Genomic DNA, 18,917 nt, shown 5'->3' on the forward strand with positions numbered 1-18,917 from the left:
TAGGGAAAATTAATAGCAGTCTTCTTTTTAAAAATCATCACTTTCTTTATACATCAATTTTCAGGCTTAAACCTGTTCTTAAATCCCCAGGTTAGCTTTAGTGTTTCTAATTAGCCCTAGGGCTTAGACTATTTTAAAAAATAGATCCCTAAATTAAAATGTTCAATTCCTTTGTGGTCTCTTTCTGTGGTCAGCTGGCTACAAATCAGCCCATACCAAATACAATCTCTTCATTTAATGAATGAATATATGCTAGGAACTTTATATATACGGGGGTGGACAGAACTAGGTTTAGTTATTCATATGGAAAAGACATGCAGGTTATGATTACTACAATAGCTTTACTAACTCAGTGTTTCACATGCTCACAACTGTAAACCTACTTTTGCTTACCCCTGTATATAATATACATATATGTGATAATTATTTGTAAATGTAAATAATTGCCTTTATTAGTACAAAATGAAAAACAGAGAAAAACAATTAATCTTGTTTTCCTCCAAATCTATTCTGTGGAAAACTGGTATCCTGTGATATGTTGATATTATTACTAGGAAAAAAATAGTTGTATGTGGTCAAATCAATTTGATAAATGCTGAGATAAAATTTTCTTTACCACAGGGTTTCTCAGAACCCTTAATATATTTACGTACATGGAGGAGGGAGACTTAGTATAACATTTCCAAAGTGGAACATTTGTTATTATCTCCAGGGACCTAAATGCACAGGGAAACCCAGCCCGGGAAATGCTGCTCATCTTCCTGGCCCAACTCACACTCCTCCGTCCAAATCCATTTTCAAATCAGATTTTCGAGATTCTCAAAACTAAGTGACTGCATAGCCATTGGCCTAATGACCTCAGCAGCCAGATGCCCAAGGCTGTAGTCCAGAAATTGCTGCTAAGTTTCAAGATGATGAATCAGATAGAAGCAGACAATGTTACAGGAATCTGGTTTAATTGTATTTACTGTCACCTAGATAGGTATACGATTCAGCCCTACCCAGATTTTTGTATATTTAAAGAAATGCTTACTTTAGGGATGAGAAATAAAATAACAAATTGACTATTTCTATCCTGAACACTACAGATAAAATACATAATTGTTCTCAGCTAGCAGTCAGAAACATGCAGTCCAATAAACCAAAGAGTTCCACTGACAAATATTGCTGTCATTTTAATTATTAAATTGATAACACAAGTATAAGATTATGTAGCATAATTAAAACAAATGACATCATTCTCTTGTTCACCAACAAAAATACGATAACTGCTTATTGTGCATTTAGCAAGATTATAGTCATTGGGGAGGGTATGCAAAATGAGAGGTTCACCTCATATATTGTGGATGGGAGTCTAAATTTGTACAACCTCTTGAGAGAGCAGTTTGGCAATATCCAGGAAAATTAAAAATAAACATCCCTACATATAACTATTCTATTGCTAGATATTTATTCTGCATGTAAATTCACACATATGAACAAAAACATGCAGATTCAAGGATATATGTCATGTCGTTTAGAACATAAAACAGATCAGAAACATCCTACGTGTCCCTCTGAATAGGAGACTGGTAAATAAATTATGGTACATCCATATATTGGAACCTTTGTGGCTGCTAATGAGAATGTGACAGAACTCCTTATGCTCAAAGCAAGAGTTCCAGTGGTCACAGTAGCCTACCCACAAGCTGACAAAATCCACCATCCTCTCCAGTCTGATCTCACTCACTCCTGTGTTCCCCTCTCTCACTTCACTGCAGACACACTGGCTTCCGCATTGCTCCTCCCACATGCCAGGCACCCCCACCCCCGCGGAACACCCTACACCCAGATTTAGCCCCTGGCCTCCTTCAAGGCATTGAGCAAGTCTCACCTTCTCAGCGAGGCCTATCCTGAGCATCCTATTTAAAATGGAAAGTCCTGTTCCTCCACAAGTTTTTCTTTTTAAAAATAGTACTTATTTCCTTCTAACACACTATAATATACTTACTTAGGTATTTACTGTCTATCTCTCTCCTCTAAAATGTAAAATCCAAAGGTAGGGGCATTTCTCAGTTTCATTTGCTGATGTAATGCAAGAGCCTAGCAAAGTGTGTGGCACATAGTAGGTTGTCAATAAATATTGAATTTTGATCTAATTGAATACATGTGTATACACATGTAACACACACAAATACATACATGTATGCATACATACATATACACTTCTTTTAAACTAAAGAATGGCCTCCAAGATATAGTCTTAAGTGAAAAAAAGTACTAAATCACAAAAGGATTATAGTGTGCCTCTATTTGTATTTTAAAATTAAGAAAAATATACTTGATGTATAAAATAACTCTGAAAAGTACATAAAAAATCATGTTTGCCTCTGAGGATAAAGATTAAGGAACTGAGGATTAGAAGTATAGGGAATCTATTTCACACTGTGTGCCCTTTTTGTACATTATTACTTTCTTTTTCCCTTCTTCCCTTCTGTACAATAGAGAACAGAAGCCACCAGTCACTATTAGCTAATGAGCACATGAAATGTGGCTAGTCCACATCAAAACCTATCATAAGGGTAAAATACATACTGGATTTTGAAGAACTGTACAAAGCATAAAATGTAAAACAGCTCATTAACAATTTTTATATTGATTGCATATTGAAATGATACTATTTTGTATATACTGGTTTATCCAGTATAAAATAGTTTTATAGGTTTATAAAATCTATCATTAAAGTTTATTTTACCTATTTCTTTTGACTCTTAGAAATGTGGCTACAATACATATAAAATAAGATACGTGACTTTTGTGGCTCATGTAGTATTTCTATTGAACAGGGCTGCACCCTGTCCAAAAAATATTGATAGATTCCCATACACACACCCATTTATTAACAAGAATAGTAAAGAGACTGAATTAGACAGACAGGCTTGGAGTAAAAAATCAAATTTGCTTTCGCTTTACTTCTCTGAACCTTAGTTTCCTTTGCTGGTAAAGTGGGGATACAATCACTTACCAGCAGGACTATGGTGGAAATCAAATGAGATAAAGGTATAGAAGCGCTTGGTACACAAAGGTGTACCATCAAATAACAAAGTGCTGGAACTGTTGTCCGAAGGAAATAGTTCATAAAGCTACTATGAAACCATGAGCCCTACCACCAAGCTGTGGAGCAGAAACATTTTTGTGCATGCTTAGGCAGATTGTATTACCTATGGGAAATGGAAAAAAAAATTACCCAATAAAGAAAGGAAAACAGTGCCCACTTCGGCAGCACATATACTAAAATTGGAACGATACAGAGAAGATTAGCATGGTCCCTGAGCAAGGATGACATGCAAATTCGTGAAGCGTTCCATATTTTTAACTGACCTGGAGTCTGCACGATCCTTCCCCATGTGTGAAGGTCACCGTCCCCTCCACACCCCCACTCTTATTAGGGATTTCTGGACCCAGGGGTAAGTAGGACGATGACCATGTCCAGCTTGAAGCAGCTAGAGAAGCTTGAGACCTTCGCCCATTGTCCTTTATAAGACTACAAAGGGTCTTAATATCTGAGAGGGAGGGATTGTTATTTTTTATTGTTAAAATAATTAATTAATCACATATTTACTAAAAAAAAGAGAGAGAAGAAGAAGAATATATGAAAGGGTGAAGCGGGAAAGCTTGTATGCACGAACCATGGGTATGGACTTGGGGGGAGGGTTGCTGGGGGAGGGAGATGCTGGGTGGAGGGGAGTAAAGGGGCAAAAATTGGAACTATTGTAACAATATAATCAATAAAATACATTAAAAAAAAGAAAGGAAAACATAAGCAAAAAAACATAAGCAGAAGATAAAGGAAGGAGCGAAGGGCTGCATTTTAAGTGCAGGGCAGGGGCCATATTTCTACATGTACTTTCATAGTATCCAGTAGGTGCCAACTTGCTCCACAGTGAAAATTTCAGTAGAGACAAGGGAAATGAGAAATGATGGAAAGCTGTGGACTGTGTACCAATGTAGTCGGAGACATGTGGGCTGGGTCTGAACTGACCTCCAGCAGGTTCTTTGTGGAAACATGACAGAGCTCTATCGGAAGTGACATTCAGAGGACAGCAGGTGACCACATGCTGCAGGAGGCATGTCTCCCAAAACAAAGAAGTTCATAAAAGAGAAGAGGAAGAAACCAGAATGCCTGTTCAATGAAGATGAAGTGCTATACTTGAAAATGCCTTTGTTAACATTATAATGAGTTGGCCAAAAAGTCCGTTTAGTTTTTTCAGTAAAATAAAAGACACATTTTCAACAATAACTGCATTGATTTGGATAATCTGAGTATGTCGGCTATCTCCCGCTATTGGCTTCTTGTGGGTAGAGCCAGGGGTACTGCTAAATGTCTTCCAAGGCATAAGATAGCCCCATAGCAAATAATTATTTTGCCAAAATGTGAATAGTACCAAGAAACTTTGCAAACCACTTTTGACATGTTTGGTCAGTCACAGCACCTTCTCCATACACTGTACAAATCCTTTTTTTAACTTTCAGTTGCCTTTTTACCTTTCTCGAAATAATGAAGCATTAATACACCAAAAATGTTGCATATTTTCTTCCATCTTTAATATAAAATGGCTGCATAAAAACTCACCAATTTTGATAAGTTTTTTCTTAAATGCATGCTGATATGACAGCTGTCACAATACAATCTAACAAAATTGTTTTGAATGACCTTAAAGACAACTAAGCACTACTAGAGCCATCTTATGGAAAAAAATTAAATGACATTTTTGGCAAACCCAATAATTTCAAGGAGATAAGTGTTATCAGATTTAAGGAGCCCAAGGACAGTCTGTCTTTCCTATTCCAGGTCAATATGGCAGATTTTCAAATTAAACTGGACTTCACAACCTGCCAAACCATAGGGCATCAACGGGAATAATAAGAACCTCTTGAAAATAAAAAGCTTGTGCAATGTAGTGTAGCATTTATTTTAGTGGCTGAATTTATTTTAATGGTTTTAGAAATGATTTTAGTTCTGTATTCAAAGAAACATTAAGAGGTCACTTAGATTTTTCAGTTACACTTTACTGAATTTTATGGAGGAAATTCTGTTAAAGATTTGTGACTTGGTGGAAATGAGAAGCCGCCCCCCTCGCCCCAGCAGGATGTCATAGGTCTTCTTTATCAAATACTATTAGAGATGAGAAGGCTTTTTAGTATACTGAGGATCACAAAACAAAGCAGCTCAGAGATCTGAAAGATAGTATCTTATAGTCAGGAACCCTGGAGTACCATTCACTTCCCTCCTTTTCTCCTTCTCTCCCTCCCCCCATCCTGCTTTTCCTTCCTTTCCTTCTTTCGTTGTTCTCTTTCTTCTGCCCTCCCTCCCCTTCCTCCTCTCTTTTTCAACCTACTAACATTTATTAAACATCTACTGTGGGCCAGGCACTGGGAATGCAGTGTTTAGTAAGACAGACAGGACTTCTTACAGTACAGCGGTTGTCATGGGGGACACCCAATAAACAAAGAGATAATGTCACGTAATGCTAAGTGCTACGGTAAAAACAAAACAGAACAATGTGGTACAGAATGACTGGGAAACAACTATAAATTGAAAGGTCAAATCTCTTTGAGGAATGACATTTACACAGATATCTGCACGGTAAGAAGCAGTCGGCCATGTGACTATATTCAGAAAGCACATGCCAGGCCAGTTGGAAGGCCCTCGAGCAAACTAGTCAAGTAACAGAAAGAAGACTCATGGGGATGGAGCACAGGCAATATAGGAGAAGTGGCAGATGGGGCAGAAAAGGGAGTGAAATCCCGGCGCACTGACTACACAAGGTAAGATGTTTGCATTTTATTTGTGTTGCGATGCGATGTCGTTGGAGAGTTTTAATTAGTAGTGGCGTGGTCTGATGGACATTTTTAAAAGACCCTCTGAGTGAATTCGGGTAAAATGGTGGTGGCAGTGGCAGCACAATTCTTTATCTTCCCTAATCCCCCTATAAAAACAGAGTAAGTAGGTAGTCAAAACCCTAGGGACAACATTTACACAAAACTAGGAGACAATGTAGCTCACAAACTCCAAATTCCAAGCTGGTGAAGACAAACCACCAAGAGGTTTGTCCATGTATCAATGTCTGTGGAGGTGAAAGCAGAGAGGAGCAAAGAGGTGTCTGACAGATGGGAGAAGGAGGGAACCCCCAGCAGCCACTCTCACTAGGGAGCGGCTGAAACCGCCCAATGCAAAAGCAGGTGAGGGCAAGAGGCCTGCGGCAAGGTCTGAATGCCCTGCGCACTTTTCAGTGTGAAGCAACCAGGGCTCCTTTCCACACTGAGGACCTCACAAGAAGCAATTACTGGGAGTGGACTATGACAAGCTAAAGGCCCAGAAACTACGGAGTAGACAAGTTATCTCTGCTGTGCTCTGTCTGAATCCCTGACCCACAGAATCCAAGAGCATGATGATAACGGTTATGTTCTCCACTGAGGTCTCAGGCAGTTTGTTCCCCAGCAACAATAACAGAGACACCACAGTCTTAATTAAAATTTTTAATCATATGGCAACATCGATATGGCATGCTTATTTTAAAAGCCTTCTTTATTTTCTTTTTTTAATGTAAATATTTTAAGTGTTCATGCTATAACAGTTATCCTACTTGTTCCCTCTTTGTCCCCCCTCCACTCAGCTCACCCCCACTCCTACGGTCAATCCCCACACCATTGTTCATGTTCATGGGTCATTCATACATGTTCCTTGACTAATCGCTTCCACTTCTTTCAAACAGTCCCCATGTCCTCGCTCCCCTCTTACAGCTATCAGTCTGTCTCATGTTCCTATGCCTCTGATTCTATTTTGCTCACTAGTTAATTTTGTTCATTGGATTCCACTTATATGTGAAATCATATGGTATCTGTCTATCGTCAACTGGATTATTTCATTTAGCATAATAGTCTCCCATTCCATCCATGCTGTCACCAAAGGTAAGAGTTCCTTCTTTTTTACTGCTGCAGAGTATTCCATTGTGTAAACGTATCACAGCTTTTTATGTCCACTTATCTACTGATGAGCATTTAGGCTATTTCCAAATCTTGGCTATTGCAAATAGTGCTGCTATGAACATAGGGGGCATATATTCTTTTCAATTGGTGTTTTGGGATTCTTAGGATATATTACCAGCAATGGAATCGCTGGGTCAAAAGGAAGTTCCATTTGTAATTTTTTGAGGAAATTCTATACTGTTTTGCACAGTGGCTGCACCAGTCTGCATTCCCACCAACAGTGCACTAGGGTTCCCCTTTCTTCACATACTCGCCAGCACTTGTTGATTTATTAATGAATGATATAGCCATTTTGGCAGGTGTGGGGTGATATTTCATTGTAGTTTTAATTTGCATCTCTCTGATGGCTAATGATGTTGAGCATTTTTCATGCTTTTGGGCCATCTGTATGTCCTCCTTAGAGAAACTGTCTATTCAAGTCCTTTTCACATTTTTTGACTGGATTGTTTGTCTTCCTGGTTTTGAGTCATATAAATTCTTTATATATTTTGGAGATTAAACCTTTGTCTAATGTATCATTGTTTTCAGTAAATTATAAAATAAACTCATTGTGGGTGGAAGGGATCCCTTTTGAAGAGTAGCTTAAAGGGTTGTTGTAGCATAATCAATTTTCCTTTGCTTTGAATGGTACCTCTTGGTAGCAAATACTTCAAACACCATGCCAGCAAGGTTTGTTTGTTTGTTTTCCAAATAAATCAGCCACACTCATTCAGATTTTTTTCTTTCTAGCTTGTTTTAGAACTCATTTGCAAGTGGTAGGAATGGGGCAAAGTAGGATGACCACATAATTTTCATCCAAGCTAGGACTTTTCAAAAACACTTTTATTGAGGTATAATTCATATACCATAAAATTTGCCTGTATAAAGTATATAATTGAATGTTTTAGAGAATTATAGTCAGAGTTCTGCAACCATCAGTATAATCTAACTCTAGAACAGCTCCATTTCTCCTAACCTAGGACAATTTGAAAGTGAAAGAAACACAAATAATAATTATGCAACAACAACAACTATACTCCTGGTATATTCAAGGTCTGTCTAGGGACAACCAGACTGTATCATCACCTGAAGCAGAGGGTACAGGCGATGGGAAGAAATCTGTGAAACATAATTCAAAATAGTAGCCTGCTTTTTAAATATGGTTTTAAAATAGATAACCAAAAATGGAATTCTCATTCCTGGCTGGGGTTAGGGGGATAGGTATATAAAATGGTTTTGAAAATGGGCACTCAATTAAAGCTGAACAAATGCATACATGATGCCTAGAAATTCCATTCCAAGCTATATAGTCAAATGAAATGACTACTTTCTATGTGATTTCATTCACATCAATTTCAAGAACATGCAAAAGCAATCTGTCATGGGACAGATCATGATAGGGGTTAACTTTGGACAGGAGGTAGTGACTAGAAAGGGGCATAAGGGAGACTTGGGGGTGCTTCAATGTTCTGTTCCTTAATTGAGGTGCTAAGGTTACATGGGTGTGCTCATTTCATAAATATTCAGCAAGTTGTATGTTTTTATTTTGTGTACTTTCCTATATAAGTGTTAGATGTCACTAAAAAGCTTACTTTAAAATGGATAGGTTTATGTTTGCTAGAGGGATATTAAGAATCAGGATGGAGACAGGATTTGTAAACCCATTAGCAGAAGTTATCTTAAGGAGTGCAATTAAGAGCAGTTAGTGTTCACACAATCACAACAAGGTGTTCGTTTTCTCCTTAACACCTTTCTCTTAACTAGAGGCAATAAAATTCCTAGGGAAATAGAGGTGGTGAAAACCACAGTCTTTCCCACACATAAAGGGATATGCAAGTAAAGACTGAAATAATTAACTACTACTTAGGAATGTTGGAGGCTTTTTAAGAGCTTTTAAATGCTTCTCCTAACCAGGCTAATATTTTAGAGTTAGAAGTAATATTTAAGATCATTTAATCAATTTATTTCACTTCATAGTTAAAGAAACTACAGTCCAGAAAACTGACAGGATTTGCCCCAAATTCACAGCTAGGTAGTGTAAAGGCTGAGTCCAGAATCCAGGACTCTTGACTCATTAGCTATTTTTCTGATTAATACTGGTCATTACTCTTATGGCTTATCATGCAACAAACTCTGTGATAAGAGCATTCGTATTGATCTACTTTAATCTTCACAAGAGACAACAGGAATGACAATCATCCCCATTTTACAGAGGGGAAAACTGGCCATACTTAGAAAAGTTTATATACTTTGACAAAGTTAAAAATCAGTTAAGTGGAGGAGCCAGGATTCCAATTAGTTCTCACTCTAGAGTTTGAGATTTAATCACAGAGCAATACAACTTTTTTGAATTAATAGTGCATCACTATATGTTTCTAAGCTGAAGAGTAAGTAAGTATACAGATGTGTTGTTTCTTGGTCATTGTGTCATGGGGAAAAAAATGGGTAATTTATTTCTATGTTATAATCCAGTTCTTTTCTCTTAATCATATCTGAGGAAACTGCATCCATTCGACCAAGGCTATCTTCAGTAGGCACTAGCATTTTCCTCTTGGCAGCCATCTTTAAGTGAAGAGGCTATGCTTAGCTTTCTAGGAGTTATTCAACACCCAGAGACATGACCTTGCAATAGTACCTCTTTTAATGACAGACTTTATTTCCTTAAGCAATGCTCTTGACAACATACAGTAGGCAGTGTTAAAGTACTTCTTAAGTACCCATTGATATTTAAGATAAGATCCTCCAGGTAGAGTCTAAGTAATAGTTCCTATCCCGAAGTGCTGAAAAACCTTATTTTGAGTTTAATACAAATATAAGAGAAGTATATTCATATAAAATATACTTGATCTGGCAAAAGACAGCTTGCTTTAGGATTTGATTTTCCTCACATTCTTTCTAAATACCTAATCTGTAGGACTGAGACATTGAAGAAGCACAAGCTCATTCATTATGCATTGCAGAGTGCCTTCCCCGCTCGTTCATTCATGTTGCAAGGCTCGCAAGGTTAATAGATAGTAGGACAAAAAATTGTATTTTCCTTCGCATGATTATCATAATTTTAAACTTATGATCTACAAGTAGAGATGGAAAGAAAGAAAGAAAATATTCTTCGGAGAAGGTTAATAATTTAAGCCAAGGCTCCCTCTAATTTATTTTTTACATTGTAAGTACATAACTATGTAACATAAAAAATAAAATAAAAGAACTGAGAATAAATGATTGTGTTGTTCAACTATGTGCCAAAGACCATAAATCGGCGGCCTACTTTCTTCCACTCCCGTGGCAGACAGGGCTTAGTGTTCCACCTGGCGTGATCTCACAACCTTTCTTTCTCTGACCTCACGATCTTTCACAACACTAACATGTATCCCTTATTATGTGGAAGGCATTGTACTAACTGCTTTACATGAATTATCTCCTTTCAGAGCCTCGCAATATCCCTGTGAGATCAGTACTACTATTATTCCCCTTTTAGAGATGTGGACGCTGAGAATCAGAGGTTAGGTTACCCAGCTGGAGGGGGCTGAAGTAGCATTCAGTGTCAGGTTCATTTTACTCTAATGTCCATACTCAAAAGGATTACACTGTTACCACAGCTTCCACCAACTGACTAGGTGGTACATAATGTATAAGCTGTGTGTCATCCTCATTCTTGATGCATACATTCCTTCTACAGCATTGCTAATAGTGGTCACAGAAAAGATTCAGTCTCATTTCTGGGGAAAAAAAATTATTTCCTGAAAGTTACTCAATGTTTCAGCCTTGTATTTAAAGGCCACATAAAGCAAAATCGTGGGTTGCACCACTGTACTGCCAACCTCCTCTCTGCTTATTTTTCTGTGAAGGCTCCTCTTTACTAAAGTAAATATCTTCAGTTCTTTCCACCAGTCCAGATGTGTCTTTCACAGGTCTAGTCACTGCTCTCTGGCAGTGCTTCCGTGTGCCCACATCTCTCTGAAGCAAACAGAACGTTGCTAGTGAGGTCTGAGCAGCCCATAGCGCAGTAGGGCTATCCTACCTACCATGTTCTGGCTTTCTTTATTATCATATCTGAAGGCTGATTTTCAAACCAATTTCAGAGCTCTATTGACTCATACTGACTGCTTAATATTCTGCTAGGTCAGCATAGGCCTCAAACTCCAGAGAAGAAAAAGCTGGCTGTGAGGAAGGGAAGTAGAAGAAAGTTAAGAACTGGGGACAGGAAGGCTGAGGAAACAAATCCATTACTTACAGGAGACTGCAAATGCCCCCATCAAGGTGTCCTCAGATCAAAACTGATTATGCTCAGAAACGGAATTTAGTAAAGCAATAAGCAATAGAGCCCCAAATGCTCTCTCTCTCCTTTTCCCTAAATCCCATTATTTAAAGATTTATTGGTGTTAATAAGCAAGCACAAATAACAAAAAAGATCAGATAAAAACATCATCTATAATAATATGGGTCACACAGCTTGTGAGTTTTAAAAAAGTAACTTGGTTTGGTGAATGACGCTAAGTTTTTGTCTCGAGATGATAACTTTTTGACTGGGATACAGTCTGTGAAGAAGGTAAAGACTGGGAGTTGGAGGATGTGTGGGTGGGTGGGAGGGTAAAAAGCCAAAATTCATTCTGGAGAATGAATATGGTGACCATGTTTTGCAAGATAAAAATCAGTACTCATGGATTAAGAGAAGACCAGGGATTTTGAACTGGCATAGCGGCCACACACCTGAGACACAAGGAGGGCAAAAGTACGCTTGGTGGGCAGGCTGGGGAAGAACAGCACCATGTGAGCCACACGCTAAAAGCAGGAAGCAGGAGCACTGTGGACAGTTTCTGGAGGCAAGCTGCCCTTTGCGACCATTCACCAAGCACCAGCCAAGCTGTTGCTTTCTTCTCCCCCCAGTCACACACAGACACCACGTATCTCTTAGCACACACAGGCATGGACCATGCTGTTTTTCTCAGCATCCCCAGTGCCTCACACAATGTCTACTTGTGAGCCCTCAAGGATGTATGCTGCCAGAACAGTCCCTTGCACCAAATGTCTGGCCTGGGTGGTGCTGTCACTAGAAGGAGAGTGGCAAGAGCCTTGTTTGGCTGGCTCCCAGGACATGCTGACTCCCAGGAGTCCTCACAGGACTAGGCAGAGGACAAGTCCACAGCTGTGCTCATGCCCAACAGGGCCCCCATTGACATGGAACCACAGGGTCGAAACTGCACCAAGGTTTGACAGATAAACTTTGATTTTGCTGTCATCCTCATACAACTTAAATTAATCAAAGTGGCAGTCTAATAACTCTAAGAAAGAGCCACAGCTGACCCCTGAGTTCTAATCTTTTAGATACATGAAAATAGGGAAGGAAAACCCAAAATGACAATGACAAGCTTGCTGTGAAGCTGTGAGTACAGTCTATTAGGTTTAATTTTATATACCGGTGACCTTGGATACCTAGTATTTGGCCTCTAAATGGGCCCCAGATGAGCTGAATTACTACCTAGCAACACAGACAACTGTATTTTATGTAAGTCAACAAATTAATAAGGCTCTGTGTTCATGCTATAACTACAGATAGATGAACTAGATTCAGTCCTAAGGATGTAGGTGATCTATTAATGATTAAAATTTACACTAAAAGGGTTGGGAAACATGTGTTTCCAATGGACACACTATGGATTACCTTTGTTGTTGACTTTAAACAATTATTTTAGCATGAATTCTTTCATTCATGAGGCTACTTCTTTTTCCTGCCACCAAAACAACATATGTCATCCTGGACATCTTTAGGTCCACCAAAACATAGTAAACTACATCAACTAGAGCAAATAGGGACCTAAGGGGGGCAGACAGGTGCAGTGAACAAAGTGACTTGCCTGTCCATTAGCCAATACCTCTAATTGTGGTAACAGCACCTCAGTTTTTCTTTCCCCACTCTTGGTTTGTATGATTCCTGGTCTTGTCACTTTTCCTTAGGTTCCAGGTGTGGGTAGGTGACCCAGGACTGGTCAAGTGGGGAGTTCCATTCCCACTGACCACATGGACAGGCACAAAGCACCAGACAGATCAACAGGATCCACCCATATCTATTTCAAAGTTGAAAGTTGAAGGGAGGAAAGAACAGAATCAAGGCAATCCTGAGACGTTTTTCTTTTTAATTAATTAAATAAATAAATTACTTCTGCGAAAGACAGTTTGAATTGGGTTTCTGTAACTTTTTCCTTAAAAAGTTTAGACAAGGTAGAGAAAGGTCAGTCTGTTGGAATTTCATTTCTTATAATTTACTGTATTTTAACAAGTGGCATTTAATTTGCATTTGATACACAGACTTAAGATGGTCTCAATGATTCTGGCCTTTTAGGATTCACAATCTGGTATAATTTCATCCTCTTGAGTGTGAGTTAACCCACTGATTCTCTTAATGAACAGAAGGCAGTGATCTGTTTTCATTTCCAAGATGAAATTTTAAAGAGACTGTGGCTTTTGTCTTGCATGCCTTTCTTTCTTACTTGCTCTGAAGGAAATCAGCTGCCATGTTTGCCTGGTTTAATGGAAAGACCCATGTCTCCAACCAATAGCCAGCGAGGACCTACATGAGTGAGCTTAGAAGGGGATCCTTGCCGAACCCAGCCCCAGTCTATACCTTAGTTGAAGCCTTATAAGACACAGTGAGCCTGAGGACCCAGCTAAACTGTAACAAGATTTCCAACCCACAGAAATTATGATATAATAAATATTTGTTTTTTTCAGGATGCCATATTTTGAGGTACTTTGTCACAGCAATAAATAACAAATAGAATGAAATTAACCACAAATAGACTAACAATAAAATACTTATCCTTTGCCTCTTTGTTATGTTTCCCATGACAACTCCCAACTTATATACAGTACATTATTTATAGGACTTTACAAACACAGTTTCAATATTTTCAAGTGAATAGCATAATTCCATTAGGTTGATAAAATAGTGTATTTTTAAGTATAAAAAAGAGTCTTTGAGAGACTGACAATTGCAATTTCATTCTACTGTAGACTAGTCTATTCAACAAATATACTTTTACACCTGCTATGTTCCAGGCACAGGAGGATAAATAGGACAGGTTAGAGAGCTCTAAGTCCATTCACAAAAGAAGAAAAGCCCATAAAATTGGGAAACAGAAGAATGAAGACTAATGCCACTACCCACTTACTATGTGACACTAGACAAACCATTTAATTTTTCAGTGTTTTTAACCCTTATGTATAAAATGGGGAAGTAACAATAAGTATAGCTGATTTATTCACTTATAAGATTACTAGAAAGACCACAGAGGGAAACTGTATATAAAAGCATTTTAAAATCCTAAAATAAAATGAGATACAACTATAATAATCTATGATACATATACACAATGGAATACTATGCAACCGTAAAAAAAGAATGAACTCCTACCTTTTGCAATAGTATGAATGGACCTGGAGATTACTATGCTAAGTAAAATAAGCCAGTCAGTGAAAAACAAATACCATATGATCTCACTTATATGTGAAATCTAATGGAAAAAAAACAAAACTGTCGAATAAAATAGAAACATAGACATGGATACATGGCACAGACTAGCAGCTGTATGGGAGGGAAGAGGGGACTGGATGAAAGAAGGTGAGGGGAGTAGCCAAAGAAAACATATATGCATAACCCGTGGACAGACAACAGTGTGGTGATGGCCTGAGGGAAGAAGGGGCAAGGGCTGGGTGGAGGTGAGCAAGGTGTGTGTGGGGGGGGCGGGAGATCATTAATAGTGTAAACAATAAAGTTAAAAAACTATAATTATTTCAATGTTTATTACCAGAACTATAATATACAGACTTTACTATGGAAATAGGTAAGAATAATTCATAATTATGTTATTATTTACTGGGACATGATATTTCTTTTTCTATATACTATTTAAACATGTCCTTACATTTGAAATTTCAAAACTGAAAACCCCAAAGGTTTTTCAGCGTTAAGCATTCCTTTGAAAATTATGTGATCTGAATTACTTCTCCCTTGAATTTAAACCTCTCATAATTTCATTTTAATTTGGTTTCTGTGAGGAAAAAGTTATAATAATTGTGGAAAGAAAAGCTGATTAAAAACTGCAAAAAACAAAAATTCTAATCATTTTGGTCAATTAATAATTTTTGCAAAAATGTTTCTGTCCTAAAAAAACAAACAAACAAAAACGTTTGTCCTTGTTAAATTTAAACAATGTTTAGAGCTACCATTTAGAATCAGTTAAACATTCTCATTACTTCTATGGTCTTTCTCCACTAAGCTTCCTCTGATATACTTCATGGTTTAATTAGATCAGCACTCTGAGGTCACCAAAAACACTTTATTTCTCATATTTTCAATATGTGACTATACTTAAATTCATTTTTCTAATCCAAATAACAGGTCCATTAATAAAAATGCAAAGGCAAGAGTAATTAATTCCATTTTAGGGAGAGATATCAACAGTAAACTGCTTTAGACTGAGCAATCAATGGTTATTGAATTTTAGACTCCAAGCTAATATTTTCAGCTATAAAGATCCTTGAGACTCAAGTTGCCCACTTTGCTTTTAACGAACAAGGTCAAAATCATGAATTGAAATAGTAGGGCACTAATAGAATACTTTATCTCAGAAAAAATTTAGCCTCAAGGCATCATAAACTACCAAGTATCTTTCCAATAGGCCTAAATATTAATATACACATCAAAGTTGAAGACAGATATGTCCCTTGGATTCCACTATTCTAGTTGTCCACAGTTTGGTGTGAAATAAAATAAAATTAACCATTTATTAACCTCTAACTATGGGCTGGCCTAATAGCAGAGGGAATACAATGGTGAAGTAAACAGTAGATGAAGTAGATCAAATACAATTGAAAAACTTTGAGAAAATATAGTGAGAAATTATTTTGAGGTTCCCAGTCAGTTCAAAGTTTTAGAGGACATTGCCTTCAAATGAGAGAAGGGAAGTGGAGCAAATATGTTGGTAGAGTGAGATAGGTATCGAGTTCAGTTTCAGAAATGTCCAAATCCGAGGTGAGTGAACACCCAGATGACAGTTGGCAGTATGGATCTAGAGCTCGTTTGTGACATCTACACTGTAAAAGAGGATAGCAGAGACTGGCCAGGAAGAATTTACAGAGGGAGCATGCAAATATGCCAGGACTAAACTCTGGATAATTCCAGAGTTAAAGGGGAGGAGAAGGAAAAGGTGATGAGAAAAGGGGAGAAGTTCCAGGAGGAAAATGGGTCACAGAACCATGAGAGGAAAAACTCAGACCAAAATGGGGCCAACTATCAAATGCTACAAAAAAATCAACCAAGTTAGGGAAGTTTTAAAAGCCACATTCAGGAGGCCCCTGTCACTTTCGGGGAGTTGCAGGTGTGGATTCCAGAGGGCCACGAGGCATTGTTCATTCCATCAGCCTAGCACAGCGATGTTCAACCTGTGCGCTGAAAGAATGTTTAAAACATGAGATACTTGACTGTTTAGTCAGGGGCACTGACCTCTTTTCTCTTAGATTGTCAAATTAAAAATGACAACAGCCAATACAACAACAGCAATCTGGTGTGAATGAATAAAAATTATGCCTATTTTTTGTTAAATTGGCAAAAAGTGTTTTTTGGTGTGTCCTAGAATTTTAGTAATTTTAGTGTGACATGAGGTGAAAACAGTTGAAAGTTGCTGGTCTAACATTATGTGAGCACCTTCTTTGTGCTTTGGATATATATGGATTTTTTTATTTTGGTAAAAGATATTTGGGGAAGGGAAAATGGGGAGGTAGAGTCAGGAGAACTTAGAAGTTGTCCATGTCTTCAGTTTAGAGTGAGCTTAAGCAGCAGAGGAGCAGGCTGGGATATCAAAGAGAGGTTCCGTCTGGGGATAATCGTTGAGGGAAAGTAAAAGAGTGGCTGGAGATAAGGACAAAGATGAATGACTAGACTTGAAAGCACAGCTGAGGCTGGACCTCATAAATCTGTAATGCAGCCAATCCCCATGGTTGTGCAGTCTTTTCTTCCAGTCCTGTCACAGCCTGAGAGCAGGAAAAAAGGCCACAGATAGTTTGGGGGCACTAAAGCCAAGCATTGGCAGGCTGAGGTCCAGGGGAGACAAACAACTGAGGGCCTGGTGACCAAGCAGGAAACTTGTGCCTAATAAAAGAGTGAGAAACAGTAGTATTCTGACAGGTGGAAAGAACAGATAGGGACTCAAGCAAGGGCCTGGTGAGTTTACATGCAGGTTTGATGGGGAGGGAGAGATTAAAAATGTGATTGTATAAGATTTTTGAGGTGACAAGGATATAAAAATAGAGAAAGAAAAATCTGCTAAAATTGAAAGTTACCAAATGTCTTAACGAAGCAAGAGAAGTGATTCTACATTTTTTAAAATGATAAACTTTACTCTACCTCTTCTATATATAACTTAAAATTTACACTCCCTCTTAGCATTACATAATCCCAAGTAATATCAGGGCATTTATGAGACTTGCTATTACATTTCAAACTAAGAGACTCCTGTCAAGTTAATAAAGTACTGTACAGACTTCCGGCCAACACTGAGAGGTAGACAGACATGCTGCATCTCCCCTCACAACTAAGAAGGAATACAACTACCTCAAAACTAGAAACAACCAGAAGTTCCAGAAAATCAAACTGCATGGAAGTCCAGCAAACAAAGATATAAAGAAGAAATACCCATCCAGACGGGTAGGAGGGGTGGAGCTGGAGTGGAGAGGATGTGATGTAGTTGTGGCAGCAGCAGCGGCAGGCTGGCAGAAAGCACAGTCACGCATTTTAAAAAGTCAGGAGGGACACCTGGGGAGTGATCCCAGCTCCTCACCAGACCTCACAACTCACAGTCCCAGCACCGGGAAAAATCATGCCTCATTGCTTCTGACTGTGCAGACCAGTGGGGGTTGGGGTGGAGGCAGAAAATGCCAGCCTCAGCAGAGTCTGCCTGTTTAAGGGGCCCCCATGGCCCTAGAATGTCCGCAGACCCACCTACCCTGGGAACGACAGCCAGGGCAACAGCTAGAGGGGGGCCAGTCCGGTGCAGAAGTGGGAGAGGTGCCTGGAAAAGGGGTAAGTGCTGGGCAGGTGGCATTGTTCCCTCTTGGACCCCTCCCCCACATACAGCGCCACAACGTGGTGAAACAAGTCACCCTGTACTGACGAATCCCTAAGGCTCTACCCCTTACAAGGCAACAGGAGCGACAGCTCTACCTGGCATGTGGACGTAAACAAACACAGGAGCCTGTCAGAAGGAGGAGACAGAGAAGTATGGCCCAAAAGGAGGAATGGATCAAGGTTCCAGTGGGAGAACTAAGCGACGAGGAGACAGACAACCTAACAGATGCAGAATTCAAAACACTGGTGATAAAGATGTTCACAGGCTTGACAGATATGCTTGAGTACGGCAAATGCATAAGAGAAGAAGTGAAGGCTATGCTAAGTGAAATGAAGGAAATCCACACAAAACCAATGGTGAAAGGAAGGAAACCAGAGTTCAAATCAATGATTTGGAAGATAAGGAAGAAAAAAAAAAGTTAACCAGTGCAGAATGAGGAAGCAAGAATTGAAAAAAGTGAGGAAAACGTCCCAAATTTTGTGAAGGAGATGGACATATAGGTCTGGGAAGCACGGAGGGTCCTGGGTGAGCTGGACCCAGAGAGGACCACACCAGGATGCATCATGATTGAGATGCCAAATGTGCGAGATAAAGAGAGAGTCCTGGGGGCAACAAGAGAGAGGTGGAGAGTTGCCTACAGGGGGTTGCCTATAAGATTATCAGCTGATTTCTCAGAGGACACTTTGCAGGCAGGAAGAGACTGGCAAGCAGTATTCAATGTGATGAAAGGCAACCTGCAACCAGGACTACTCTATCCAGCAAGGCTATCATTTGGAATGGAAGGGCAGG

At 38.9% G+C, this 18,917-nt stretch overlaps 1 protein-coding gene and 1 non-coding gene across 3 annotated transcripts in view; one reads left to right on the top strand and one right to left on the bottom strand.

The window, feature by feature from the left end:
* GRIP1 (glutamate receptor interacting protein 1) overlaps positions 1-18,917 on the bottom strand; it is a 681,920-nt gene that overhangs the window by 372,977 nt on the left and 290,026 nt on the right. The window lies entirely within an intron of this gene.
* Positions 3,247-3,353, top strand: LOC150012107 (U6 spliceosomal RNA). Its single transcript, XR_016510864.1, has one exon. It is a non-coding gene; the product is annotated as a U6 spliceosomal RNA (small nuclear RNA).

This window comes from Furipterus horrens, unplaced genomic scaffold, assembly GCF_987537825.1.
Source record: "Furipterus horrens unplaced genomic scaffold, mFurHor1.1.pri manual_scaffold_4, whole genome shotgun sequence".
In the NCBI taxonomy this organism is placed as follows: Eukaryota; Metazoa; Chordata; class Mammalia; order Chiroptera; family Furipteridae; genus Furipterus; species Furipterus horrens.